This window comes from Castor canadensis, chromosome 15 (genome assembly GCF_047511655.1).
Source record: "Castor canadensis chromosome 15, mCasCan1.hap1v2, whole genome shotgun sequence".
NCBI classification, from domain to species: Eukaryota; Metazoa; Chordata; class Mammalia; order Rodentia; family Castoridae; genus Castor; species Castor canadensis.
The window spans coordinates 12,854,474-12,879,247 of NC_133400.1; the positions used below are offsets into that span (position 1 = coordinate 12,854,474).

Sequence of the window (24,774 nt, forward strand, 5' to 3'; positions counted from 1 at the left end):
CCCTGGCTTTCTTCTTTGTGTGCCTGCTCCAGTTCTCGTCCAGCGGAATGTTTATCCATTGTGTGGCTTATCCACTGGAGACTGGAGAGGGGGAACATGATTGTTTTTAGAATATTATCCTTTAAGTGTGACTGCTGTGTGTTTAGAGTATAAATTTATAGTGCCATCTTGATGGGCTGAATTGGATTAAACTATTAATACCAGGGAACTGGGGATCCCTGCCAATACTGTCCCTTGGGAAAGGGTATCAAACCATCTCTAACAAGACTGATAGAACTCCAGCCAGCACACTGAAGGAAGCAGAATGAGATTCCCTCGAGTAAGCTGATCAAAAGTCCCAATTAACACTGCTCTTTCTCACCTTCATTCTAGTCCGCAGTGGGATGGGACAGAGTATGCAACCATGACAATGGGATCTTTCAGATGCGAGCTGAGCAGGGCTTCACTGCCAAGGCAACTTCCATAGCACCTGATCATTTCAATCTTTCACCTGGCTAGTGAAAAATACATATTGGCCAGATGGACAACCTTGATGAAAGGCCCATCTGGCTCCCTTCAAGTCCTCTGCCTGCCTGCAACAGACCCAGTTTGACATTTCAATGTGTACTGGAAGGGCACTGGAGGCAGGTGTGGTGGCCTGTAATCCCAGCATTTGGGAGGCTACAACAGGAGGACTATGAGTTCAAGACGAGACAGGGTTACAGAGGGAGAGCCTCTCTCAAGAAACAAACAAAAAGGACTAAAGGCATGTTTAAACAATCGAGTTCCTGCTTAGCAGGTGTGAAGCCCTGAGTTCAAACCCCACAGAGTCAAAAAAAAAAAAAAAAAAAGGACAAGAGGACAATCCTACCTCTTCCTCTTGGATTGTCCCTGTTTGTCACCGTGGACCATCACTTTGACCTCCAAGTCACTGTAATCTTACTTTCTTGATTCTCTGAGGTATTCTGAAAGTTCTGCTCTCAGCCCTTTTTGCTCTTTTGCCATTGTACTATGCAGCATCTCCTTTCAAATCTAAGAGCCTGCATTCTCAACTGCTTCCTTAGCATGGCTATGTATTTCAGACTTAACTCATCTTCTTGCACTCAAATACATGAGATAGGGTACCCTTATTGATGGGAACAAGGTCAGGCTCCTTAACATAAACAGCATTCAGAAATCCCCAAACCAGTCTCATCTCTCACATCTGTTCTCTTGAGATTATGACCTAATTTGGATCACAAGTAAAATGTGGTCCACATTTATTAAAGTCCTATATTGAAACTAAACACTTGTATGTGTCCATCTTCCTCACTTGAAATAAAAATTGTAAGGCTATAAAGACCATATTATTTAATTTATCATCTCTGTCCTACTATAGGACCTAGCACTGTTCTACGTATAGTGGCATCAATAAATGTTTGCCCAACTGGACTATCATCTCTGCACATAACCTCAGTGCTCTAAGAATTAGAAGAAATACTGGCTATGGAAAAATGCTTTGAACCATTTTTATAAATTATATAAGTAAGCAAATAGAAGTGATAATTATATTCTGCCCCACTCTTCTGTTCCTGACATCTAGAAGTGAGAGCTTTCTTTAACTTCTCTTAGACCACCAAAAATCCTGAGGGCTCAGGTACAAACCAATTTAGCAAATCTGAGACACTGGAAAAGAGGCATGTGTGTGTGTAAAAACTGTAGAGGCTTCTTGGACAGTGGGACAAACTGGAGTACTCTGCTCTTAAGTTTCTGTCAGCAGACATACATCAGGGTTGCTAAGACCAAACTCTTTTATCACTCCCCTAAGAACTGTAGGCAACTGGCTGTAGACCATCCTAGGTAGGGCTTTCATATGGCTTGAAGTCTCAAAGCTGGAATGGCAGTACACCTCAGTGATAGAGCACTTGCCTAGCATGCTCAAGGTCCTGGGTTTGATTCCCAGCACCTCCCCCCACAAAAAAAGAACCCTCACAGCCTCCCAAAATGAGGGAAATACTTTTATAAAAACTTGGATTCATATTCTGGCTCACCACTTGTCAGTTATTAACCACTTACCCGCTCTGATCTGTATCCTCATTTGTAAAAGGGAAAATTACCCTTCTCAAAGGAGTTCTATATAAATTAGAGGCAAAAAATTCTTGGCTCAGTAGCTGTCATCTTGGGCTGGGCAGGCTGAGGCCACAGTTCTGCCTGGGGAACCCCTGGAAATAGCATTCTAACCTTGATAGCATCCCAAGGCAAAAGCCCCTCCGGCACTGCCCCAGCTCTGGTCCATCAGCACCCACACTCCACCCCAGACTCCCTACTGGTCTTGCTCCAGAGCTTCCTTCCTGGCCAATCACAGGTACTGATGCTTCCCCTCCCCAGTGGCAGGCACCAGCTTCTAGGAAGACTGAGGTCTCAGAGCCAGTTCTACCTTGAATGGCAAGCTGAGAGGCTGCTGTGTCCATCCTATATCAGAACTTACGGGTCATGGAGCCTGTCACCTCTTCCCCAGCTTCTATTTCATCATACCACATGGAACAGAGGCCTGAGGTGGTTCTACACAGCCTCCTGAGGACCATCTCACACAGCTCAGGCCTGTGACTCTCTAGCTATAAGTCAGCAGCAAAATTCTAGGGAAGACAGAGGGTTTCTCCTTGGGGCTGAAAGTCTCAGATATAAGAAGAGGCAGGAGACACATGAAGACCCTAAAGATAGGAGAAATGAAGAGAAATGTAAGATCCTTTGGAAGCAGAGAGTGGGATGGATAAATGGTAGCCCAGGGGAAACCAGGAGTCTGCTTCATCTCCCAACTCTCTTGACTGCCTCCAAGGGGTAATAGGATTTGACCACAGTCCCCACCCAGGGTGAAGGGCCTAGAGTGCAGATATTCTGATTTTTTTTGAGGCTGTTGCTCTGTTGCCAAAAACCTTTTTTTTTTTTTTTTTTTTTTGTGTGAGACTTGGGTTTGAACTCAGGGCCTTACACTTGCTAGGCAGTTGCTCTACCACTTAAGCTATGTTCCAATCCTCTCTGATTTCCTTTAAAGACAGCGTTCAAGTGAGCTGTGGTGGTATATCCCTATAATCCCAGCACTCAGGAGGCAGAGGCAGAAGAATCTTAAATTTGATGCCAGTCCAGACAACATGGCAAGACCTTGTCTCAAAAACAAAATACAAACAAAAGGACCAGGGGCATGGCTAAGTGGTAAAGCATAAGGCCCTAGGTTCAATACCCAGTACTACAAAAATAAAATAAGGATATAGTTCAAAGTGCCAGGTGCTTTGGCTATTTATCACTTGATGACTATGATCGCAGTCATACCATAGATGTTTAACTTTTTTTTTTTTTTCTAGTGCTGGGAATTGAACCCTAGAGCCTTGTGCATGCTAAGAAAGTACTCTACCATTGACCTACACTCCCAATTAAATTTCTAGGCAGAATGGCCATCTCTCTCTCTCTCTCTCTCTCACTCTCTGTTTGGGTTTTTTGGGGGATGGGGCTGTGTTTTTGTTGTTGTTGTTTTTTGAGACAGGGACTTGCTATATAATCCAGGCTGGCCTCAAACTGATGATCCTCCTGCCTCAGCCTCCCAAGTACTGAGATTATAGGTGTGTTCCACTATTATCTGGCCCAATTACAGATGTTCAATGAAGAGCCATCAAGAAACTTCAGGGTAGGCTGGTAGAATGGCTCAAGTGTTAAAGCACCTACCTAGAAAGTGTGAAGCCCTGAGTTCAAACCCCAGTACTGAGAAGAAGAAAGAAGGAAGGAATAAGAAAGAAGGAGGAAGAAGAAGCAACAGTTACTGCTACTTCAGGGTCCAGGCAGGAGCTCTAGCTCAGTGGTACAGCATTTGTCTTGCATGTGCAAGGCTCTGAGTTCATTCCCCAGTACCACAAAAATAAATAGAAGGACAACAACAAAAAGAAGCTTCAGGGTCCTCCTTTTCTTTTGTGCTTGACTGCTACCTACAGAATGTTTTGAATTGCAAGAGAAAAACAAAGGATGTGGTCATTCAACAAATATTTATTGGTCCCACACCAGGGAGTGGCAACCAGCATGGGCAAAGCCTGTCTTTTCCCGTCAGGCCATATCACTAACCCCTCCACAAAGCTTTGTGGCTCCTCTCTGGCAACCATTAGGCCAGCTTCCTGCTGTCCAGGAGCAGAGCCATGGAATTTCTTTGTTTTGAGGTCTCCCTAAGGCCTCAAAAGCTTTCCTACCACCAGGCTCCTGTGTAGCCAGGCTTCCTCCAGGAGGGCTGCTCTTCCACAGGTTTGCCAACAGATATCTGACTTCCAAGACAGGCACCCCAGGTCTTGTCCTCTTTACAGAGTGGAGCTGGTGACATGCTTCTATTACCTATCCCAGAGAAACACATATTAGTGGAGAATTGATGCTGAGAGCAGAGCCAAGGCTTCAAGGAGAAGAAATGAGGGCAATCCTCAACTTATAGCCCCTCTTTCAAGGCAATTCTCCTGACTCTTCTCAGAAACATTGGTCAGTCCAACCCGCTCCAACTCCCAAATTCCCCAAATATATATACATACACTCTCTCGCCTGGCTTGAGAGGATCTAAAGAAGGTTCAAAAGAAAGTCTGATTATGCCCCACTGCCCACTCCAGAAGATGGGTGAAAGAGAAGTGGAGCAAGTGTTTTCTCCAGATAATCTTCATCTGTCTCTTCTCTAGCCCATGTGTCCACAGAGCAGGAAATCAGAGAGTGATAACAGAGCACACTGTTATCAGAGAGGCTTCTGGGAAAGGATACACAGCTGGAAAGGAAGCTCCAATGGTGGGAAAAAAAGCCCTCACTAAAGGGGACTAAAGGAGCCCTAGCTTCTCCTACCCTGTCTGTCCTTACCTAGGGCTCCTAAAGGAGAGAGCCAGGGTGACTTATACAAAAACATGGAGAAGGGTCAGGGCATTTCATCTCTAACTCCTAACCCTTGGCTATCAAAAAAAATTCCTAAATCTGATTCCTCTTTCCTTACCGTCAAGAATGGAATGGGACTGGTGCTTCTGTTTTCCATTATTGCCCTCTTTTTTTTTTTTTTTTTTTTTGCAGCACTGGGGTTTGAACTCAGGGCCTGACACTCATCGTTGCCTTCTTTTATCCCTTCCCAAGCCTGGACTATGGCCAGTGGCATTGGTCTGGTTCTACTTCTCTTTCTACCTGTGAGCACTGGAAGGTTGGCCACTTTGGAGAAGGGTCAGGCTAGCTTGACCCCAGCAGGAGCTGATAAAAAAGGGCTGAACTTGGCTACATGTAAGTCCTGCCAACATACCTAGGAAGAAAAAGTTATGCCTCCTGAAGCCTCTACCAGAACATTCTTCTGCAGCTCAAAACTCTGGTCAGACCTTGGCCCAGACTTATAGAACCCAACTTAAACATTCAGCATCTCTATCCGGGTGCCAGTGGCTCACACCTGTAATCCTAGCTACTGAGGAGGCAGAGATCAAGAGGATCACAGTTCAAAGCCAGCCCAGGCAAATAGTTTGTGAGACTCTATCTCAAAAAAAAAAAAAAAAAAAAACCTTCACAAAAAAGGACTGGTGGAGTGGCTCAAGATGTAGGCCCAGTATGGCAAAAAAAAAAAAAAAAAAAAAAAATCAGCATCTCCCACATTCTTTGTGGGATTCGAGGACAGGGAACAGAATTAACAGAATTAATCCAATAGCCAGCTTCACTGGAAAGGAAAGCTGCAAGGTGGGATCTGTAGAATCCACAATGTACAGTCCAACAGGATCCAGGCCCTCAGAAAGCCAGAGGGCAGCAGCACAGCATCCTGCCTGGCATGTTTGAGAGAGGCTTAGCCCAAAGCTCTGACACAGAACAAGCTTCAGCACCTAAGAATGCTAGGAGACCTTCTGGGACATATAACCTAATTCCCTTGGAGTGCAGCAGTCTTGGACCTGGGAAGTCTCCTCCTCCAGTCCAGTGACCAGAAATCAAGAGTGGTTTGCTCACTCATCTAGTGCAAGGGTCACACTTGAAGATGCAGGTGAGAATAAGATTCTCCATCGTAAGCCCCAGAAATGTGCCACACCTCCTCTACTGAGTGTGTACGGCCTCTGGTTGTCACCTGTCAATCCTCATAGCCCAGCATGCTACCCAGGTGGAATTCAGGCCAAGTAGAATGCCTTGCCTCTAAGACCAGGCAATATCATCAAAGTGACAGTCCAGGATGCAGGTGTGGAAGCTAACTTTCCAGATTTCTCTAAAAGACTCCAACATTAGCAGCAGTCTAGGGAAAGTGATTGTAACCGACTACTTATCTTCCCTTTTTAAATCCATTCTGCCCCCACATTTCCCTGAGATGGTGGTTCTCTGATTTCTTGCGACTTCATCTGAACATCTGGCATGCAGTAGGGGTACTGTGTGTGCTGACAGGCAACAGTTTGGAGCCTAGAGACCTCTCTGGCTCCTGGGCCTCATCCAACATCAGGTGGGATACAGGTGCTGCAGGCTGGAAACTCAGCTTTGTGGTCAGGCTTTTATCTATGTCTTTCATCAAGACTACGTGACTTCAAAGTACTGGTTGATTTATTTTTTTCCCCAAAACTCAGAACAATCTTTCCTCCAACCCTCCAATAGACTACCATGTACCACGCCAACTTCTTATCATTTTCTATTCTTGTGGCCTAGTGGAAGATAGGAACCAGGTTCTACAGTTCCTGCCAAGATCAGATGTTGAAAAACCACCAGCCTTTTGTTTGACAGCTTGTGGGATACGTAAGGCCTGAGCACTGCTGTGTAGAGTGTAGATATATTTCAAGGCTTACTTAGAATAAGACTGTACTCCCAGAAAGCACAGTAATGTAGATACCAATCTCCTGGGAGAGCAAGGAAGGAGGAATCCCACACAAAGCCAATGAGCCCTGAGTAGTGAGGAGAGGGTAGATCAGAGGCAAGGTTTCATGGCGCTTAGACAGGAAAACAGCCAGTGCCAGGAGGCCAGAGAGTGAAGCAAAGGCCACTGGGAGGAGTGCTGGCCCTAGAGGTGGCTACCTTCAGGAAGTAGTAGAGCAGAGCAGCGTCCGAAATCCTTGGAAACAAACTGGCACCTGTACTTTGTGAGCTGAGCTGTTTTTATTCTCTGTATACCCTATCTTTAGCTTTCTTTTGTTCTCCTTTTATATTTAGTAATGGCTTTTGGAAAGGTCAGCCTATGGCAGCTGTACTAATGGAAACCCAAAGATGTTATAACCATGCTTGGACCAGAAGATTAAAGAGAAGCAGTGCTTCCCCACTACTCCACAGTACTCTCGGGAGTGGAGGTTAAGAGAAGAAGAGTAAAAGGATGGGAGATGACCAGAGTTGGGTTCCCTGCTCTGTCACTGTATCTTCTGGACATCTCCTTTCCAACAGAGACCTTGAAAGTTCCAGATAGGAAGAGAAAAGACATGAGCCCATGGCCAGTCTGGTGCTACTGGGTAACTTCCAGCATCAACCCTGCAGGTGGCTTTGAGAAGCACCCCTGCCCTGCACCCCACTTTTTCATGTCACTTACTTCTGCCCTCAGGAGGTGGGAGGAGGGGGACAGATGGTGAGCTGAGGCCCAGTACACATTGTTTTCACTTCTCTCTGCTTCTGGTTGAGCAAACTTCCTCTTCATTGAGGAGTTGGTAATATGTTATGACCTACTCAGGAAGGGCCCTGGTTGCTAGGTTAATCACTTGACCACTTCCGGAAAGTGGCAATATTGGCTGCTTTGAGAAGGCACAAAGAGGCCTGCTCCTTGCATTGCCTGTCATCACTCTCACCCCAGGTGACGAAAACCAAGCTGGGGGAGCCAGGGGTCTTCCCCTTCTCTGCTGACCATCCTGAAGAATAACTCATGCTCCTATATCTGTACTAGGTTATGAGCTCCCTGCCATGATGATATCCATCACTACATGTGCTAATACTGCCAACTGTAGGAAGATATAGAAGGTAAGGACATACAGAGTTTGGTCCATTAAAATGGTCCCAAAGGAGCAGGCTTTGTTCTCTAGCATATATATCTTGGGTTACAGAGGGATTGCCAATATGACAGTATTGTCAGTGACTGAGTAGGGGTGACCTGGGAGCTATGAGGAGTTGGGGATAAGGCCTGCTCTCAAGTCCCTTGCCTTCCCTTATGAGGCTGGAGTGTCCTTACCCCAACACATGCCTCCAAGTTGACATTTTGTAATGAATAATGAACTAAAGCCAGAGGACCCTGATTTTTCTAGGAATAACTCTGCTAGTTGATGATTGTGTGTCTTTGGGCAAATCTTATCTCTCTCAATTGGCCTCAGGTTCTCCATTTGTAAAATGAGCATGATAATATCTTTCCCGTTAACCTCACACATTCCCTGCAAAGATTTTCTCCTTCTGGATCTGAAATTAGCACCACTCTCCTGCACATTCCCTTTCAAAGACGTTAGAGGGGCACAACACTCCCCAGCAGGAAATTCCCAATATAAACCAGAAAATACAGCATCCCTAGAGCTATATCCTGATCCAGTCCCTACAAGAAATACCACAAGAACAGGGTGAACATCCCTGAAGCAGAGATGACAGGGGAGACAACCCTAGGGCAGAATTCAGGCAAACAAGGCCAAGTCTTATTTACTGGGATTTGGTCGAAGCTACCACATCTCCTGTCTCAGATCCAGTTACAACACCAGCCTCCATGCAGATTGCCCAGAGCAATAGGAGGAAGAGCCCATTTGCTACAACTTGCCTGTGCCTGTCTTTTAGCTCCACAATCCAGAGAATGAATCAGTCCTTGTGGTTAAGCAGCCAGGGAAAGGAAGCGGTTCCTGCCTAAAATGCAGCACTTCATACTAAAGTCATCAGCCAGCACAGCAGACTACTTTGGTACTTGTCTTAGTTCTTCTACCTACTAGTTTGGGGATTTCAGTCACATTCCTCAACTTCCACTTCCAGATCTGTATAGGAAATGACTCAATGATTCCAGTTTTTAACAAAGTAAATTAATAAATGGCAGCAAATCCTGATTAGTTTCCCTACAGTGGTGTTTCTGATACATAGGCCACCAAACTACCATAAAGTCTCCATGGGTCCAAAAGCACACTGGGCACTGCCTCAACACAAGACGTCTTGGGCTAAGGATGTAGCTCATTGGTAGAGTGTCTGCCTCGTATGCACAAGGCCCTGGGTTTGAGCCCCAGCACCAAAAGAAAACAAAGTAAAACAAAACAAAACAAAACAAAACAAAAAACCATGTCAATTTTCCTTTAGGGAACCATCTGTCCTCAAATTGCCATCTCTGTGCCATGCGCCAGGCCCAGCAAATGACAGCACCAACTATATCCATTCCAGTGATTAAGGCCAGTGCTGGGCAAGGGCTCCAACTCAGGATTCCCTGCAGAAATCCCAGGAAGGGATGCTAGGAGAATGGAGACCTGACCTGGGATTCATGTGGAAACTGAGGGCTGAATCCGTCCTTGTGCTAGTCTAGTCATATCATTAGGTATATGAGGCAATAGATTCCCTTTATTCAAAGGGCACTTTATTAAAGGAGATTTCTGACCTTTGTAATTGAAGAAGTGCAACTGATATAATCTCACACACATTTACAGCTATTTTCCATTTCTTAAAAGAATGTTAAAAAGGCCCTCACCGTATCACTTGCCATCTGACATAAAAAGGTTGCCCTGAACTTATACTTAAAATTCCCATCCTTGGTAGGTCAACCTAGCTCAGAGACCCACAAAGCAGAAGCGGTCTGGGCACCAGTGCTCTGAGATTCCCAGCAGTGGCTCAATTCTGGCCAGGACATAAGTTTTTCTCCAGCTAAGGTCCCTGCCTATGTATACAGTCAGTAAAGGAAGCTCTAGTATCCATGGCCTTCCTGGGAGGCCTGGGATCAACACTGCACACTGTCAAAGTCCTCCCAACATCAGAGAAGATTCAACAGGGGAGGCTGCCTTTTGCTATTGAGTCATGCTCTAAGCCAGAAGTCAGAAAGCATGAAATATGACTCTGGACATGGACTATAATATGAAGTCAAAGCCCTAGGTTCCATTCCTCATCTTGCAATGGATTTGAGATTGTAGGGGTCTTTCCAAAATTGCTTTTCAACCAATAAGAATCATCTCTGGTTTTTCAAATGATGCTAGATACTCCCCTGAATGTCAGTCTCATCTATCCAACTGACTCTGGACATTACCCTTTAAATGATGTAACTTGGGAGTACCCAGAAGTACCTCAAACTCAACTTGCCTCAAACAAACTCACACATGATCTGAGACCTTGAAGCCCAGTCTTTTTTCTGAATTCCAAATTTCTGGGAAAGGGATCACATTACCCATCTCACCCTAAAACATAAGAGTCATTTGTAACATCCCCTCCCTGTGGCTTCCCTCAGCAAATCTATTAAAAAACCCAATGGATTTTTACCACCTAAATCTCCCTTTTTCGATTTCTCTCCACATCCTCAACCATCCTTTCTACCCAAGGAACTGTCATCCTTCAGCTAGGGAACCCTCCAAACTACTAATTCCCTCCAATTTCTTTTCCATAAGAAGCCAAATAATCAATCTTCACAAATGCAAATCCCATCAGATCCCCGCCTCCAACTGTCCCAGCAAAACAGTCAGACCTCCCAATGTTTTGAGGCAAAGCTAGGACCTCCCCAATGCCCACACGGCACCAGGTCTGTCAGGCTGAGCAACAGAGACATCTTACCTAACTGGAATAGGCAGGTCTGGGAGTCTCTGATCAGGTCTCCTGGAGTGGCTTCAAACTCCTAGGTCAGGCTCACAATTGGCTCTCTGTCTCATCAGGATTGCCCCCCAGTGCAGACCTCATCTGATCCCAGACAAGGAAAGGAACTGGCAGTCAGACAAAGGAAATCCAGCTGGGCTGAAGCCAGGGACTATGAATTTCAGGAAGAGCAGATGGAGCAAGAACCACATAATACACTGTCAGAAGCTGTGAGGCCGCCCAGCCCAGGCAGCTGTCTAAGTGTAAAATCCAAGGAGTCTCTCTCCCCTCTTATCACACTGACCTCTTGCCGCCTAACAGCCAATAGAAAACCACCCTCATTAACAAACTCTCCCACACTTCCAGGCAGGCATAATCTTTTGTGGCCAGCCAGCCCTGGTTCTGCCAGAAAGTTTGCTCCTCCTCCCAGTCAGGGTTGAGCTTGGGGCTCATCTCTGGCCAGACCCCTCAGTACTGCCCCTTCTCCTTAAACAGTATTCCAAGAATTCTTATGTCGTGCTCAAACTGGTCTCCTCAGGGTCCTCAAATGTCCCTGCCTTTTCCATTCAGGCCTTTCCCTCAACACCTTTCTTCTGTACTAGGAGACCCCACTCTGCCCCTCTCAGGCAAGTTCTCAACTCCTAGCAGATAGGATCAGTCTGTGATCTCACTTCCCACCTCAGTTTTGGGAAAACCTGGCTAGAGCAGAGTTCAGAACATAAGGGAGTGAAGGAACCTGGAACAAGAAAACAGGAACCCTTTTAACCTTTTCCCCAGAGCCTAGTGAGTGGCCACTGTAAGGAGAGGGCCAGATGGGAGTTTCTGACTGAACCTAGGACAGAGCTCAGAGCTGGAGTTAGGGTTGGGGGAGAAGAGGGAACTACTCACAGTGGTGGAATAGCTCCCTTGGCTGCAGGAGGCTCTGCTCTCCAGAGACAGCTAACTGACAGAGCCAACTGACTGCTGCTTAATGATCCCAGCAGGTTAGGAGGAAGATCAAACTAACTCCAGACATCGGGACCACAGAGTGGCATCCTGGGTCCAACTCTACTCAGGATGTAGCACTCTTTTGTCAAGTCACCCAGATGTTTGTTTTATTTATTCATTTATTTATTTTTTGGTGGTACTGGGGTTTGAACTCAGGGCCTCACATTTGCTAGGTAGATGCTCGACCACTTGAGCCACTCCACCAGTCCTGTTTTGTGTTGGGTATTTTTGAAATAGGGTCTTGAACTATTTGCCCAGGGTTGGCTTTGAACCACAATTATCCTGCTCTCTTGCCTCCCCAGTAGCTAGGGTTACAGGGGCGAGCCACCAGCACCCAGCTTGCCCAAATGATTTAAGAGCAAATTCCTGAGCAGTCCTCCTTGGAATTCTTTACTTACAGACAAAGACCCTCAGGTCTAGAAAGGGGCAGCAACTAGCACTAGGTCATACAGCACTGAATCCCCTGGGGGTTTGTAAATGCTATGTATGCCCTATATGTACCCAAGTAGACTGAACCTGGATTGTGGAAATCTAGCCCTGTAGGCCACCCAGGCAGATAAGCTACTGCCCATTTGGGAGAGCTAAAGAGCCCAGTCCTGAAGCTCTCGGGTCTGTTTGGGGGCTGCCAAAACAGAGAGCCTGTTGACTTCCTCTCCCTGTCCTGCACAAGATTCAGCCCATGGATTCAGGATGGGCCAGAATTTCTAGGACTGGCAATGTGGGTAGAAGAAGTCACCCTGAAAAGTACCTCACCAAGGTTTGAAGGTGGTGAAGAATGCAGACAGCAGTATCCTCTGTGTAAACCCACTTAACAAATTAAAACTCACATTCATTCATCCTAGAAGTTTGCCCACTATTGCTTTAAAGTCAAGTGTGGATTGCTTTTCAGGTACTGAGGACATTCCTTTATCAAATGGCTGCCACTTTGGCCTTGGGATGAACCTCCTTGACGTAAACTATTTACCTGCTCCCCATTTCACACTTCTAAAGAAGTGCCCCCTCCACTGGAAGAGCCTGAATGGGGTCCGAATTCCTCTTCTCACCCCCTTCAGGTTTTCTGGTCTCCGGAATTATCTCCTTCCCCATGGCACCTGGAGTATTCCCCTAAACTATGCTGGAGGCCCCAAGCATTAGCTAGAGGCTAAATGGGCATGGGACCAGGGAAATACCAAGCCCTAGGGGCAGGAAGGACAGAGAAGGCAAGAAAGACCACTAGCAGCCTTACACAGCTCCCTAGAGAACCTGAGAGAACTGAATGAAAAAGTCCCTCCCTTTGGATGCATGGTCTTTCCCATCCAGCTGAGTCCCTGTTGGTTGCTGTTTGCAGCACAGCACAAGGACTCAACACAGGCCCACAGAAACTTTCATTTCCTCTTGTCAATCTCGTTCCGAGTCACCATCTGCTTCAAATAACAGTATTTATCTTTAACTGAATTTGGGAAGGAATGGGGGCCCTGGGAACCCCACCTATGGGACAGGGAGATTTAACATCTACTGATGTCCCTTTTAAATTGAAAGGAACCCTGCAAAAAAGGTAAGAGGAAGTAGAATGGGGGAGGCAGCATGGTAGAGGTCAATGAAGTAGTAGAGTGACAGGACCAAGTAGATCCCCACCTCACCTCCTTGACTCCCTAATCTGTGCCTCTGCCACAATCCATCTCTTATCTTCCCCTCTTCACTAAGAGTCCCATCCTCTCAAAATTCCCTTTACCTACAAAAACAAATAACTTGTTGATTTTCCCTCACCAGAGCTGTTCCCTCTAGACCAATTAGCTATTTGCTTTTGTGCTGATTTTCTTCTTCTGAAGGCTGCTGACCTGCTAAGGCTGAGAGGATTCAGGACAAAGAGGTAGACAGTCCTGGTCCCCAGGTCATACCCCATCACTTCAGGGTCCTTTGCCTCTTCATCTAAGGATGGCCTCAAGCCCTAACCATACAGCAGGGGTGCTGTCTGTGTCCCTGTGGCATGTCCCCACCCTAATCCTAGATCAGAAGAAAAGGAGAGAAAAGGAAAAGGGATGCTAATGGGCTGAAATCATGGCCTGCTGGGTAGAAAACAATGCCCCAGAGGCAGGAAACCCAGGTCCTGCTAGTTCCCCTCCCACCTCAGCAGAAATCACCCTCACTGGGCTTCTTCATCCCTCAAGAGAGTTTTTTATCTGCCAGAGGGAGAAGGTTAGGCTGATGATCCCCTTAAGTTTTCAACATCCGATACTAAAACTATGTGTGCGGTCTTAATATTGATATTGTATAAATAAAAATTCAGCATCCATATCAAAATAAACAAAAATTATATTTTTTGTCAAAATTCCCTTGTCTCTTTAATACAGTAGTAGATGGGAAAATATCACAGAGATTTGAATTGAGGGAAACAACCCTCTTCAGGAAGATGACCTTCTGCTCTGGGAATCTATGGGGATAAGGACTCTTCATCATGGCCAGCTGGAGTGGACCCTGTTTCCTCCCTTTTCCCATCCCTGCAGGAGGAAACTCCCCCCTTAAGCTAGGAAGCTGGGTGGCCCAAAGCCCAGCCTGTGCCCTAGAGCCCTCAGCAAGATCTACAATGGCTACATGATCACTGGACTGACAATATGTTGTAATTACAATAAGGATTTATAAATAAGCAACAAAAAGTACTTGAGACGGCTGGTTGGGGACACAGGCAGCTGTCCCTTGTGAGTCCCACACAAGTGGAGGAAAAGCCTCCTTTCTCCAGATGCAGTCCAAGTTCAGACCCTTTCCTTGGGAAATGTCACTTGGAGATGTCTTCCCTAATAGTTAGGAAAAACTTATTATTAACAATCATTTTGAACAGAGAGAGAGGAAAACACAGGTCCCCTTTTGTTGGTAAGGGCTCAGGTACATGGGAACATAGGAGTGGAAGGGGAGATGGGGCGTGTGAACTGTGAGAAGCAAAGGGGAAGAAAGGCAAGGCTCATCCTGGGATGAAGTATGGAGAGAAGCGATACAATGGTGCTGAGCTAGCCACAAAGCCCCAGCTGCTTTCAGGATGTAGATTTGTGGCACCACTTCCTCTGGGCTGAGGCCCCAAACCTCAGGTAGCTTTGGGTCTGAAGTAATAAACTGACCAGGATTCCAGCTGTACTGTCAGCATCTGCCAACAAAGCAAGGCAAGTCATCTGCAAGCCTTTCCTCCTCCTGAATGTTCCTTTTCAGCTAAAGGAATGAACCCTCATTACCCTAGCACCAAAACATCAAATTCCAGCCAAACAAGTATATGTTCCAGAAGATGATACTGACTTTTATAGCATCTCTTGAATCAGTCCCCTCTTTTCCATTTCTACTGCCAAGTTCTAGCCTTCATTACATCTTACCTGAACCATATCTGGTTTTCAGTATCTTACTCACTTCTCTCCTTGTCCCCTGATGACTCAGCCATACCCTGCTGCATATCAGTCTGGCTGATATGCAGTCTTGGCTGGTCAGAAACTTGCTATATTCACTAAAACCTTTGCCACCTGACAACTCAAGTCCTTGTTTAATACCTTTCTGGGGTGATATCTTGCAATATCTGCAATGTCCATTTCCTTTTCTGCTGGGGATTTTTACTTTTGGAGACAGTATGGAAGGACTGCCTATCTACCAGACCACCAGTCCTTTCCTCGCCAAGTGAAGCACATGGCTCAAGCTGAGCTAACCAGACATTTCCTCTCTGGAATGGGAATCTCAAGTTGTGGTGACAAAATTACTGGTCATAGCAGGAGTAGGTTTATCCTGGCGACAATAGTACTCTCATGAGGCTAGCCTTTGGTTCCTGCCGCACCCACTCGGAGACCCTAGAAGAGATGTGGGTCCTGAGTCACCCCTCTGAATCTGTAGTTCTCATAGCCTTCTAAGGAAGCCCTTTCCTGCCAATACTTCCAAGTGAAGGCTTCAGAAGCAAAGCTTCTCTCTGATCCTCTCCTGCCTTCCTATCTCCTGCTGCCCTTTCTTCCTTCCCCCACCCCAAGGCAAGTCACAGAAACTAAAATTTCTCTTCCCTAAGGCAGGTTATAGAAATGAGAACCCTTTTCCCCCAAAGCAAGCCACAAAGCCTAAAAATATTACTTTAATCTTCCCTGCCTGCTTTTCTGTTTTCAGGCTGGCCACAGAGAAATTCTTTGATCTGCCTTGTCTGATAGTAACATCCCCAGTTCATAAAGGTCCTGTCCCATACCCAGGAAGAAGAAATGCTGCACAGAGAGGCAAGAAGAATCTGAACAGAGGCCCTCCTGGGTTTCTTTGCTCATTCTATCAGCATTAGATCCAACCTTTTTTGTCCAATCATATTTCTACACCACTGTCTACACTTCCTCCAACCTAAGCATAAAAATGGATAGTTTTTCCTGGGTCTTTGGGTTTTCAGTCTGAAGGCTCTCGTGGCACATTAAATTATGATCAAATAAATTCATTATTCTTTCCTCTTGTTAACTTTTTTTGTTTTAGATAGGGTCTTACTATGTAGTTCAGGGTGGCCTTGAACTCTTGATTCTTCTACCTCCCAAGTGCTGGCTGGTGTTACAGGTATTTGTTACCACATCTGGCATTCTTAACTCTTTGGTAAAGGAGTTAATACGATATGCAGGAAGGGAAGGGGATTACCCCTTTTTTGCCTCAACACCTGCATCCAACAAATAAGATCGTCTCATTACTTTTTTTTTTTTTTGGGTACTGGGGTTTAAACTCTGGGCCTCACGCTTACTAGGCAGGCGTTCTACCACTTGATCCATTCTACCAGCCCTTCTCATTACTTTCGAAATGCATCACCTATGCTCTAGAAGAAAGGGACAACTCCCTAAGTGTATCCTGTGATGGCCTCTCTGCACCTGGTGGCTTGTGCACCTCTCTAGCCCTCTATGCCTGTAAGCCCTGTGGAGGAATGACTTCTACCTCCTTTAAACTTATAAGCCACTGGTTCTACCACCTGCCTTCTACTGCTGATGTACTGGTGTACTTGTCCTATCCTTCTCCCAGAGGACAATGGCTTGGTCATTGTTATCTCCTCCACAACTCAACATAGTTCCAGGTTCAAAAAAATCCATCTACTAGGCTTTGCAGGGCAGATCACCACAAAGGACAATTACAGGTGTGCTGGGTAAGACAGACCACAAGTGACTAAGAGAATGGGATATAAATCCCAGGTCCTGTTACTAGTTATCTGAGTTTGCATAAGTCTCATACATTCTGTAAGCCTCAGTTCTTTCATCTGAGACAGTGAAAATTTTGCCAACTTCACAGTGTTGCTATAAGGATTCACTAACACATGACAGCATCTAGCATAGCACCCAGTTACCAATAAGCACTCAATGAACAGCAGCCATTATTTGAGCAGTTAGTAGCAACTGGCTTAGCAGATACTCAGCCAAAGGATTAGAATCAGGAGTCCAGGGACTGCTGTATGGTCTAAGTATACCTCTCTGCTCCTCAGTGACCCTACCTGTGTCTATACCTGCTTTCTATCTATATCTACCTCTATGTCTATCTCTACCTCTCATTGGCCTATAAACCATAGATAGAAAATGTTTTGCAAAGCACAATGTGATTTGTCCTGCTTGTCTTAATTTCAGATTCCTAGAATCCTGTCCAGTGTGTGGCCAGAGCAGGACTTCACCTAACTGACACTCTCACCCATTTGGTCTGAGAGACTGGCATAGGGCAGACAAGGGCCTGGCTCAGCTTTGTTTTCACTGTGTCCCTGCAGCCACCCTTTTCCAAAGCCCTGGTTCCTAAATGTCCTGCTTGGTCATATGGCCTTCCTTCAAAGAACAATGGGGCTGTGGTTTCAGTGAAACTGGCAGCTCAGGCACCACGAGTCAGGCCTCTCATTAACCTAGCCAACCCTGAGCAGCATGAGAATGAAAGAAAAAGGCCAAACCAGTGCAGATGCCAGAACGAGCCTGAGGGGGGAAGTAAGGTGGAAGGAAGTCTCTCATAAGACCTTACATCTGCCAAAATTAATTTGCCACACAACTGTAATGGCCCGAGTCCAGTGGTTTTCAAACTGTTAGCCCCAAGGAGCTGGGTAGAGATGCAAAATGTAGGCCCCACCCAGACTGATTGAATTAGAAAACTCTGGTAGTACAGTTTAGCAATCAGCCTCTGGAGAGAGGTGGGGGGAGAGGAAGGACAGAATCCAAGATCTGATCAAGTATGAAGAACCCTGTCCTAAATCTTTAATCATGAGATGCTCTGAGGTAACTTTACAGAACACCTACTATGTGCCAAGGACTGGGCAGGGAAGGGTATTAGGACAAAAATGGAGTCCTTTTTGTGAGATAGGGTCTACTCTACTAGCTAGGTCACAGCTCTCTTAGCTCAGGGGCAGAAAGCTCCCAATTCTTTGTTCACAAATATGAAGAATGCAGTCCATCGACAACAAAGGGTGAATGCACAGGCAAGAAGTTTATTAAGCGAGAAGACAAAGCTCCCACAGGAGAGGGAGGGGTCTCCAGGGGCTTCTTGGGGGGACTCTGCTCAGTCCAGGGATATTCATTTAGTTGAAGAGGGCATTGTCCTGCTGAGTATGTTAATCAGGCCTAGGAAATGTACATTTTCTACTGGCATCTTTAGCTATGAGTACCCAATGAGATTAGGACTGGGCTTGACCAGTTCGGAGGGGTTGGGTCCTGAACTCAGAAGATAATCTTCAACAAGGTTCATCCCACACGTTCTATTTTCTCTCCTCCCCTGTTCCTTTATCTGGTGAAATGCACCTTGTGACTAGGGTGTATGGATAGCATATGGTAACTTTTTTTTTTTTTTTTTGCGATACTTGGGCTTGAACTCAGGGCCTCATGCTTGCTTAAGCAGGCTCTCTACTATTTGAGCCACTCTACCAGTACTTGACTTTTTTACTGTGGGATTCCTAGGCTCTCAGGACCCTTCCTACCTTTGTACTCTTTTCTGGCTAGTGTCAGATACGGGCTCTTTGCTCTTTGTAGAATAGTAACCTAAAGAAAACCAGCATTCTCACCTTCTTGGTCTGTGCCCTGAGTTCTGCTTACATAGGTTCCTTCCTTTCTGTAAATGAGACTAAGGGGGCTCCCTACCCTAACTGCCTAAAGTTAATACTACCTCCTGCACTCAAGGGTTTTTGAGAAATGAGCTCAAGTGGAGGAGTGCCTGCCTAGCAAATGTGAAGCCCTGAGTTCAAACTCCATTACAAAAAAAAAAAAAAAAAAAGAACTTCCGATCTAATGTGAGCCAAAATCAAATACATAAAACCACCAAAATAAGGCAGAATTTGTTGTAGAACACAAAGGAACTGTTTCCTACCTCTCTTCCCAGACCCTACCCCCTATATCTTCTCTTACCATGAAAAGAGAAGCAGACTGCCTCACCTCCCCCACATTCCCAATCCTGCTGTTTTAGATTCCTCGGTCAAAGGGCTGGGGATGTAGCTCAGTGGTACAGGCTTATGCCCAGACTCCTCAATCACAGGTGGCCTTCCCAAGAAGAGTGACAGTTGTGATCCTCACCCTGACAGCTTGGCTTGAGGGGAACTGCTCTCATGAGGCCACATGTAGTGGGGGGTTTTTTGTTTGGTTTTTTTGAAGCAGACTCTCACTATGTAGCCTGGCTGGCCTCTGGCCTCCAAGTGCCAGGATTACAGGTGTGCATACTACCACACCGGGTTTTAGTGGGTCTTACTAGCTTCAAAATTGGATCTATCTGGGATTTGGGCTCTGAAAGTGCCTAGGGTTGGGACAGCATGCCACAGGCACTTCACAATGCACTCTCAGCATGGTCACTCCCCTAGGCCCTTGGCAAGCTTGCAAAGTATGCAGATGCAGATATAAACACACACACAGAGACAGTTGGCCCCCTGGCCTGGCCTCCCTTCCTCCATTCTCAAGTTACAAGTTAAAAGCATCCTATTCACAGCCAAGGAGGTAGGGATGAGAGAGGGGTACTGGAGCAGAGAACCACCTGGTTCAGATCAACATGGATCACTCTGGACCCCTCCAAACTCCTGGGGCATTCCCTCCCTTATTGAAGGCTCACAGGTTTCCCTCCTTCCCTTTCCCCCTTTCCCCTGGGAAACTGGGACGGCCCAAAGGAAAATCTGCCAATGGAAGATGACAAAACAGAAAAGTGAATTATGCAGGCAAGTCTGTGACACCCCTCAGAGCCCTCAGTCCCACTTTCCCTTCAAATCCTGAGTACTAAGACTAAACTTAAGATCACCACATACAGGCAACCAAGCCTTCTTCCACACTCCACAAAATGTTCGGAGCACCTAGCAGGTATTCCCCCCAACCCCCACCAAGGGCAACTCCCTCCAAAGTTAGCAGCAGAAGCAAGATGAGGCTTAGGGGTGTAGTCTCCCAGAGTCCTCTAATGCCACTAACCCATAAAAGTAGGCAGATCGCATCCCTCTGAGAATCCCAGAGGGACTTCCAAGTCTACCAGGCATAAGAGGAAGGGGTAGGCAACTAGTTTACAGACATTTGTCCCAAAGACAAGGAGGAAGTGTGTATTACTGGTGTCCCAGGTGCTCCAATCCCCTCTCAGTGGCAGCTGCTGAAAGAGACTGCAGATGCCTTTCTGCCACCAGCATCTATTTCTCTCTCTCCCTTCTCCTAACACCACCTTACTCCTTTGAGCAGCTGGAAAGCAAGTCAAGATGGGAGATGGATGCAGCTGGCAAGAGACAGAAACGAAAGGCTAAGTCGAGCAAGCAGCAATAGGTGGGTGACTCCTCTCCAAGCAGAAGGCTATGCAATGGAAAAGAGGGCCAAAGAAGTGGGACAGGAGCTAAAGGAGAGACTAAAGTGAGCTCAGCCCAGGGGCTGGTAAGTTTGGTCCAGTCGCAGGAGAATGACTGGAGGGAAGGAATCAGTCTTCCAAGGCATGGAAGGCACGTAAGAGACAAGGGATGGGGCTCAGGTCAACGTTCACAGGAGTGGCCCATTGGCCAAGTTTCTGGCTTGCATCGTGCCTCACTTTCTCCAAGGTAGGAAGGCGGTCAAGCTACCAGGTCTTATCAAAGAGAACTGGGCCACAGAGGGTGGCTAGGGGACGGTGCCAAGTAGGCGAACGGCTGTAGGGGAAAGGGGAGAGAGGTGCTGATGGTGCAGAGAGCCTCCGGCCAGGAGGACTAGGGCAGAGGGCTCCAGGTGGAGCAGAGGCCGGAGCGCTCCAGGTTGTCCGTACGAACTAGGTAGTGGACTGAAAGCGGGGACTGGGGCAGGAGCTCTTCAGGGGCTGGGACTGGGGGCTGGCGGCAAGGAGTGGAACAGGAGCGCATGCAAGGCTGGGAGCGGCTTGATGTGCAGAAGCAGAAGGCGGGGATCCGGATCGAGGCCGAGGCAAGAGGACCCCCGCCCACACAGCGCCCCGACCCAGGGGAAGTTGCCAGGCGGGACCCAGCCGGTCTGGGCCGCTGGGCCGAGCCCGTTGCCCGCGCAGAGGTGGTCTGGGGGCAGCGAGGGGCCTGGGGCACCCCGCATCCCGCCCGCCCTCATCCCGCCCGCGCACCTCAGTCAGTGACGGGCTCCGCGCGGGCCATGCTCGCCGCTCCTGCCGCCGCCTCCGCCCGTGCAGAAAGGCGCCGCTGCCGCCGCCACCACCCGCGTCCAGACCCGTTAGCTACGAAGCTCTCCAGTCCGCCCGCCGTGGGCCAGTCCCGCCCTTGCCTGGCCCTGCCCTCCAGGAGCGCCGCGGCCGCCGCCTCAGCCCGGCCCCTCCCCCCACCCCTGCCCGGCTGAAGGGAAGGGTGGGGGAAGGGGGCGGGTGCCCCCTCCTCATTCACATCCTCCCGGTCTCTCCCCTCCCTCCCGTCTCTCATGAGCTTAGGCATGCTGGGATATGCAGTCCAGCAGGCGCTACACCGCAGTGGTCCTCCCGCATCCGAAACTACCACCCCCAGAAGGCAGCGCGTATCCACAGGAAGGATTACGGGCTTTGTAGTTCGGCCGGGACTCACTGGGGCCAAGGCGCCGGAGGTGGTGCGGTGGGGTGGAGTAGGGGGGATGAGGTGGGGTGGGCGGCGGGGAGGAAATCTCTGTTTTTGAAAAGCCGTACTTGGGGCAGCTGAATCAGAAACAGTGGAGTCTGCAGTGCCCTTTGCCTGGGCTGGATATCAGGATTCTCAGAGGGATGCGATGTAACTGAGGATGCCTCTCAGAAGCTGCTGTGTCCAGTCGCTGCCGATCCCTGCTGAAGGGGACTGTTCGCAATTGCTCTCTCAAAAAGCCATGACCCAAGCCTTCTGGGTTCATGCCCTGGCCCTGCAAGCTGGAGCTGTTGTGAGGCCGCTGCGTCCAGGGGATGAGAGAGGGACCCCAGCAGGGGTGTAGGCAAGGGTTTTGGCCTCACCAGACTTTGTGTTCCCCACCTGTGAACAGGGCATCTCTTCATTCCAATCTTTCTCTCCCCCTCTTCATGCCCTTAGCCTATGTTTAGGGTAAAGTGCATGCATTTAAAAATATTTTTTCATGTCTTTTCTTAGCAAGAAAAAAAAACTTTTTTTTTTTTTTTTTTTTGGCGGTAGTGGGATTTGGACTCAGAGCCTTGTGCTTAATAGGCGGGCACTCTACCACTTGGGCCATGACCACAGCCCCTTTTCTGAACTTTCAAACCAAGCTCCAAACCTTTATGAAGCTCCCCATTAACTGATGGCACTTCCACCCTCCAGGCTTCTTCCCTTCTGGCAGAGGGGAGGCCTGTATGTCAGTGGTTCTCCAGCTTTGGTGTGTATTGAATCCCCCTAGAAAGCCTGTTCAAGCAGACCCTCAGGACGAACACACACACACACACACACACACACACACACACAGAGTTTCTGATTCATTATCGCTAGGGTGGGCCTCAAAATGTGCCTGTCTAACAAATTCCCAGGAGATGTTGGTGCAGCTGAAACCACTTTGAGAACCATTTCTGTTGGTGTTTGTTGGCTACAGTTCTGGAATTGTCCTTCAAGCGACGCCCTGATTTAGGATAATAATAGCATATGAAAGGCCGGGCAGGAAAGCAGGGTCTTGCTATGTAGCCCAGGCTGGCCTTGAATTCACTGTGTAGTACAGGCTGGTCTCAAGCTTTGGATCCTCCTACCTCTGCCTCCCAAGTGCAAGTGCTGGGATTACAATGCATCACCACCCCTCACATAGAAATGTCTTCTTCTTCTTCTTTTTCTTTTTTTCATTGTACTGGGGTTTAAACTCAGGGACTTGCACTTACTTGCTTTGCAGGTGCTCTACAACTTGGTCCATGCCTCCAGCCCAGGAATGTTCTTTTTAATAGGAAACAGCAAGTGCCCCTAGTAAAGGAAGATACTATGTGAGCCATCCTGAGGCAGGATCACTATAATTGAGGCATAGGAAACAGCAGCCAGGAATTTACAAATAAGTATTGCACTCATGAAAAGCTGGAATAAAAACATATAGATACTATTTTCTCTGCTTTAAGCCTTACAATCCCTCAACAAACTGCAACATTTACTAAAAAGGAAAAAAGAGTAGCTCTTTCCCCCAACCTTGCCTGAGAATGGAACAAGAATATTTTAAAGAAAGATACTTACCCTGGGAAAGAACACTTATCTTGGGAAAATGACTTCTCTGGGCACAAAAAGTATCTACAAAGAAAAATACCACAAAGATGGACACCTGTCCTGAAGGGAGCATCTGGTAGGACCTATCTTTTCTTTAAAGGGATGTTCAAGCCTGGCACAGGTGGGTCACACCTGTAATCTTAGCTACTAGAGATCATTAGGATTGCTGTTCAAAGCCAGCCCTTGGCAAATAGTTTGGGAAACCCTATTTCAAAATACCCAACACAGTGCTGGCTTGGGAAGCACATATACTAAAATTGGAATGCCACAGAGGAGGTTAGCATTCCTATACAAGGATGATACATAATTCCTTTAAAAAAAAAAATCTAACACAAAAAAAGGGCTGGCAGAGTGGCTCAAATGGTAGGATGCCTGACTAGCCAAGCATGAGGCCCTGAGTTCAAACCCCAGTACCACCAAAAAAAAGTTTGAACATCTATGTCATAGTGACTCAGATTTAATGAGTGGGCCAACCGTGAGGTCTCTGTGACCAACTGAGAAAGCACTATAACAGCAAAAATAATATAATATACCAGGTGTCAGAACAAAGAGGAAAACTCTTCCCTAAGGCAAATTTGAACTAAACCCCCAACCCAGTTTTTCACAATAAATACCCTGATGTTAGGGCATTTCTTGAACCTATATCTGGGCTGTGTACTATCTATCTTTGTTTTCCTTTGCTTTACTCATCAACTTTCTTGGCCTCTACCTTGATCTTTTTTGCAACAACATCACAAACTCCATATCCAAGGTCCAGGCAGAGTCCTCCTCCCTTTTGGAGATCTCCTTGGAGCCTCACCAATTCCAGTAACAATCCAACTGAAAGGTATGCCAGATTTTAGCCCTTGATATTCCCCCTATAGCTGGAAGATTATTCTGTTGCAAAAGGGGCAGCTGAGGCATGCCTGGTGCTACCTATTACACTCTGGATGCAAGTCAGAGGTTGTGATATGAAACCCCTAGGTCAGGGTTGGCAAAGTAGAATCCGTTACCAGTGGGTGGACTATGACGTAACCCGGGCAGGAGTTGTGAGAGATTGAAAGGTAGATTTTCCTGATCTGTCAGGTATCTGAGAGTCATTCTGACCCAGGTAGATCCTCCTTAATACCTATTATCCTGCTGACCTTGGAGTTGCAAAATGCTGAAGCCAAAGCTTGATGAGCACCACCCCCCAGAATAGTCCTAGATTCTGGAATTGCAAAGTGATCCTCTCCTTGACCAAACTCTAGCTGAGCCTTCTTCTCAGCTAGATCTCAATGTTGGCCTATAAAAATGACACATTTGGGTGTGTGTGGAGGGGGTGAATGTGAGCAAAGTGTATCATATGCATGTATGATAATAGAATAATTAAATCCATTAAAAATTGTAAAAAAAAATGTGAAAGAAGAAGGATAGAAAAAGAAAGAGAAGTTGGGTGCCTGAGGCTCATGCCTGTAATCCTAGCTACAAGAGGCAGAGAGCAGGAGCATCACAGCTTGAAGCCACTCCTGGGCATATAGACTCTACCTCAAAAAAAAAAAAAAAAAAATCACAAAAAAGGGCTGGTGATGTGGCTTAAGAGGTAAGAGCACCTG

At 47.0% G+C, this 24,774-nt stretch overlaps 2 protein-coding genes and 1 non-coding gene across 8 annotated transcripts in view; 2 read left to right on the forward strand and 1 right to left on the reverse strand.

Moving 5' to 3' along the window:
• Positions 1 to 21,338, reverse strand: part of St3gal2 (ST3 beta-galactoside alpha-2,3-sialyltransferase 2) — a 50,604-nt gene extending 29,266 nt beyond the window's left edge. For 2 of the 5 annotated variants that reach the window (XM_020161638.2, XM_074055683.1), the window contains exon 1: positions 21,130 to 21,338. The gene's annotated coding sequence lies outside the window, so the exon portion shown is untranslated. Of the gene's footprint in view, positions 1 to 4,187; positions 4,327 to 10,644; positions 14,421 to 21,129 lie in introns of those variants that run through there. The other 3 variants (XM_074055687.1, XM_074055685.1, XM_074055686.1) reach the window with 2 other exon arrangements.
• The window catches only part of Fcsk (fucose kinase), a 37,398-nt gene continuing 32,819 nt past the window's right edge, over positions 20,196 to 24,774 (forward strand). Inside the window, exon 1 of one of the 2 annotated variants that reach the window (XM_074055674.1) lies at positions 20,196 to 20,339. The gene's annotated coding sequence lies outside the window, so the exon portion shown is untranslated. Of the gene's footprint in view, positions 20,340 to 20,422; positions 20,606 to 24,774 lie in introns of those variants that run through there. The other variant, XM_074055675.1, reaches the window with a different exon arrangement.
• LOC141417665 (U6 spliceosomal RNA) lies at positions 23,428 to 23,531 on the forward strand. Its single transcript, XR_012442314.1, has one exon. It is a non-coding gene; the product is annotated as a U6 spliceosomal RNA (small nuclear RNA).